This window comes from Notolepis coatsorum (genome assembly GCF_963971535.1).
Source record: "Notolepis coatsorum genome assembly, chromosome: 9".
NCBI lineage: Eukaryota > Metazoa > Chordata > Actinopteri > Aulopiformes > Paralepididae > Notolepis > Notolepis coatsorum.
This window is the reverse complement of record NC_140173.1, coordinates 42,358,871-42,364,320: the sequence shown is the minus strand read 5'-3', so window position 1 is coordinate 42,364,320 and position 5,450 is coordinate 42,358,871.

The window sequence follows — 5,450 nt, the reverse complement described above, 5'->3', positions numbered from 1 at the left end:
TCTAATTTTTTAGATCAGTCAGTGATGAAGATTCTTGCTGGAGCTCTCATACAGTGTCACTATGACTATGCGTGTAGCTCCTGGTACAACAGTGCCCCCAAAAGTCAGAAAATAAAACTACAGACATCACAAAACAAGCTAATCAGGGTAATACTAAGGCTACCTGCTCGAACCCACCTTGACCCATCTCACTTTGAGGTCATGAGATGGCTTAAGGTGGAAGACAGAGTAAACCAGATAGGGATGTGCCTAGTTCACAGAATAGTGCATGGGGTAGTGCCAGTGTACTTTAACAATTACTTCAACCGAATCAGAGACACCCATGCTTACCAAACAAGGCGCAGCTCAACTGACTTTGTGCCAGTCAGATTCAGGAGCTGTATGGGGAAGGAGTCATTTTTATATTCAGCAGCTGTCTATTGGAATAGTCTGCCCAGTGAACTGAAAACCATAGACAGTGCCGTTAGATTCAAGTCCAGCCTGAAGACATGGCTCAAAAGGGACTATACCTAGACACTTAGCACCCTTGCATGTTGTATGAGTCTGTATGTATATAAATGTTAAAGGGGAACTCCACTTTTTTTGGAAATTAGCTTATTTAACATCTTCCCTGGAGTTAGACAAGAAGATGCATACCTTTTTTGTCTCTGTGCGTGCATTTTAGCTTTGGGAATAGACGCTCCGTTAGCATAGCTTAGCTTCATCACTGGAAGTGAGGCAGGACAGTAGCCTTACAGTGCCTTACAGTGTATTGCAAGGTCTGACATTGACCAAACTTGATATGCATGACCTTGGTGGGCTCTAGGTCAACTCCTGAAAAGGGGGTCAATGTCAGACTTTGCAATCAAAAGTTAGGGGGCTAATAACCCTTGCCATAATTTCAGTGCGCCCCCTAACTTTTGATTGCAAGGTCTGACATTGACCCCCTTTTCAGGAGTTGACCTAGAGCCCACCAAGGTCATGCATATCAAGTTTGGTCAATGTCAGACCTTGCAATACACTGTAAGGCACTGTAAGGCTACTGTCCTGCCTCACTTCCAGTGATGAAGCTAAGCTATGCTAACGGAGCGTCTATTCCCAAAGCTAAAATGCACGCACAGAGACAAAAAAGGTATGCATCTTCTTGTCTAACTCCAGGGAAGATGTTAAATAAGCTAATTTCCAAAAAAAGTGGAGTTCCCCTTTAAATGGTATATGTGATGTGTTGTGATGTCACGTTTTGTATGATGCATGTGTTAAGCATCACATTCCCCCACCCCCCTACAAGGACCACAATGGAAATAAGCTCTGAGCTTTTTTGTGTTACATCCTTGGCAGTATATCCCGACTGTGCTCTTCTGTCACATGTTTATTTTTTATATTGTCAAATAAAGTCATTCATTCATTCATTCATACCAAGTATGGTCTTGTCAATAATCCAATGTACAGTTTTGTTTGTACAGTTGTACAGTGTCGCCCACCCACCCCTCCTACCCAACCCCCCCCCCCACTCCTACCCACCCCCCCCCCCCCACCCAACCACCTCCAATGTACAGTCCCCCCCCACCCCCACCTACCCAATCCAATGTACAGTTTCTACGTCAAATGTATATACTTTTTTTTTCTGGACTCTTTTTGTATCACAAAGAGTACTGTAATTGCAAATCTGATATGTCATAAATGTATAGATGTAGCAGTTCTGTCTATCTGTATGTCATGTATGTCATATATGTTACGATGAATTGAAAATGGGGGACCCTGATGTAAACAAGACGAAAGTCTTTCTCTGGTCTGCATCCCCTTAACAATTGTATGTATTGAGCTGTACTGTACTGTACCCATTCTGCAATCTGTTAATAAAGTTTTCAATCAATCAATCAATCAATAGCTACGAGGTCATTGTCGCAAAATAATTGACCGACACAGAGTTTAAAATACAGAGGCGCAGCGCCGAGGTGTTTTAAACGTCAGTGAAGGTCAATTATTTTGCGACAATGATCGAGTATAGCTATACATTATCCCGCTTATTACATGGCTAACTTACTAACAAATATACCTAATTCATTGTACACCATCGACAAGACGAGATCAAATGCAAACGCAGTTGTTCTGTGGCTCTGTCAGCCCAAATAAAGTGATTATTATTATCGGCAGTCGGCAGGTCTGTGGTCTGATTGCACTGATGACTGAGTGCAGCTGTGCATATGCTGAGCAGCACTGATAGTGTTGTAGTGGGCTTGATTGCGAACAGCTGTGCACAGCGGTCATTATTGCTTGGCAGAGGTCCGTTATTGTGTGATAACGGACCTCTGACGCGCGCTATTGACCAATCACAAGCAAGCATTTCGGCGATTGTGAAAACGCCATGTAATAAGTGTTAATAACCACACCTCAAACGCATGATGATCAGTTAATAGTATCTGTATCATTTACATTTGACCATAGGTATACCTTCCTGGACATTTACATTTAAATTTTACATTTGACTGTATATTTCAGAATTTTAGAATGTATCTCTGACTGTGTATTTTTATTTTGTACTTTTGACTAACTAAATGTTCATTGAGAGCGATCTGTGGTGCTGAATTTCCCTCAGGATTAATAAAGTACTTCTATTCTATTATATCTATTCCGTCCACTAGACACTATAGATGCTTAACTCTCAGTTAACAATGCACAAGAAAAAAAACAGACAATATCAATGTTCAGGTTTTATAAACATACAGACGTTTTATAAACATACAGTAGTTTTATAAACATACAGTAGTTTTATAAACATACAGAAGCCTGATCCTCACAGAAGGGGAACTACTGTATGACATCACACGTCCCCAAGGACTTCAAAATTGCGAGGGTGACCCCTCTGCACAAAAAGGGCAGCAAATTAGACCCAGGCAACTACCGCCCTGTTTCTATTCTCACCTCCATCTCGAAAGTCATGGAAAAAATAGTCTACGAACAGGTCGAAAAGTACCTAGCGGAAAAAAATCTAATCTACGAATTCCAATCTGGCTTCAGAACATCCCACTCCACTGACACATGCCTTCTCTATTTGAATGACCACATCAAACAAGAGGTGGACGCAGGCAAATACTGCGGCATGGTCATGCTGGACCTACAAAAGGCCTTTGACACGGTCAATCACTCCATTCTGATTGACAAGCTAAAAGCAATTGGTTTTGATAGTCTATCAGTGAGCTGGATGCAATCCTACCTTGAGGGGAGGGAACAGATGGTGGAGGTAAACGGTACCCTATCCCCCCCTCTCACAGTGAGCTGTGGTGTTCCACAAGGAAGCATACTAGGACCGCTACTGTTCCTAATTTATGCAAATGACATGTCGTCAGCTTGTGACTGCAACTTGTTCCTGTTTGCGGACGACTCAGCCCTGCTGGTCTCTGACAAGAACAAGTTACAGGTTGAAAAAACCCTCAGCTCGGAACTAGGCAGAATCTGCATATGGCTCGCTGATAACAAACTATCATTACACATGGGCAAAACAGAGTCCATTCTCTTCGGTTCAAATAACAAACTCAGCAAGACCGACGGCTTCTCAGTTACAGTGGGTGACAATATTGTCACAAGGAAAGATGAAATTACCTACCTGGGTTCCATCCTAGAGGCTAATCTCTCCTGTGACAAAATGGCATCCAATGTAATAAAAAAAGTCAACCAACGAACTCGATTCTTGTACCGGATCTCCTCTCTGGTAAACAAGAATACCCTGAAGACTCTGGCAGGAGCACTCATTCAGGGGTACTACGACTATGCTTGCACCTCATGGTACCAAAGCACCTCAAAGGCGCTAAAAACAAAATTACAAACATCTCAAAACAAACTGGTCAGACTACTGCTTGACCTTACTCCTAGAACCCACCTCACCCCTGCCCACTTTGACAACCTAGGATGGCTTAGAGTAGATGACAGAGTACAGCAACTTGCAATGGGCCTGGTCTACAAGATACACTACACGACCAAGGTACCCATGTACATGGCAAAATACTTCCCAAAGGTCAGTGAATACCACGATCACAACACCAGAGGGAGCTCCACAAATCATGTTAAACCCAGATTCGGCTCAAATAAGGGACTAAACACGTTTCGCAATTATGCCACATCAATGTGGAACGCCCTACCCAAAGCTGTAAAGGAATGTGGATCACTACCCACTTTCAAAACCTCTCTCAAGAGACACCTACGGGAGACTGCAATTCAACACTGGCCCCTGTAAATATCCTAACCCAACCCCCTCCAATGTACAGTCATTTACCTAGTATGGTTTTGTCAATAGTCCAATGTACAATTTTGTTTGTTTGTACAGAGTCTCCCCCCCCTCAATGTACAGTTTTGCTTGTTTATACAGTGTGCCCCCCCCCCCCCCCCCAACCACCTCCAATGTAAATTACCCAGTATGGTTGTCAATATCCCAGTGTACCCAACCCCCCCCACCCAACCTCCTCCAATGTACAGTTTCTACGTCAAATGTATATACTCCCTTTTCTTGACTCCTTCTGTATCACAAACAGTACTGTATTTGCAAATCTGGTATGTCATAAATGTATAGATAGATGTAGCAGTACTGACTATCTGTATGTCATGTATGTCATATATGTCCTGATGAATTGAAAATGGGGGACCCTGGTGTAAACAAGACGAAAGTCTTTCTCTGGTCTGCATCCCCTTAACAATTGTGTGTATTGAGCTGTACTGTATTGTACCCATTCTGCAATCTGTTAATAAAGTTTTCAATCAATCAATCAATCAATCACCCCATACATACACCAAGACTAGTCTATTCCCATCTAATGGTCAGAATAGGAAAATACTGCCCGTGGTTATCAGAAGCTTTGGTTTTGAAATAAACCCTCCTTTTGTAAAGAAACTGTTGATTGGTTGTGTTACCCATAAAAGAGCACCTACGGGGGGGGGGGGGGGGGGGGGGGGGGCTGCAATTCGAAACTCATGGCCACCGTAAATGTCAACCCCCTTCTCCTAATAGACAGTCTCCTCCCCACCGTATGTATATATTTTCTCCCACCCACCCCCTCCTAATGTACAGTCTCCTCCCCATCATATGTATATATTTTCTGTTAGGATATCTGGGTAACAGTACTGTATATTTGCATATCGTATATGTCACAAATGTAACAGTGTTATATGTCACTGTATGTCATCCCCCTCCAATGTACAGTAAATGACCAAGTATGGTTGTCAATATTCCAATGTACAGTTTTGCTTGTACAGTTGTACAATGTCGTAAATCAACAAGGGGAGCCGTTTACGGCTTGAAGGGAGCGAGTGACGTCATCTAAGATGGCCGCGCGTCGCTGTTGGTTAAAACTAGCAGCTAACGTTGCTGCAGCCAGACTGTTTACATTGAGGAGCTTTTAACTCGCTTCTCTGCTACAAACCCTTATCAAAGGACCAGTTAAACACAACACATCTGTGATCGCTCACCGTCAACTCCTCCG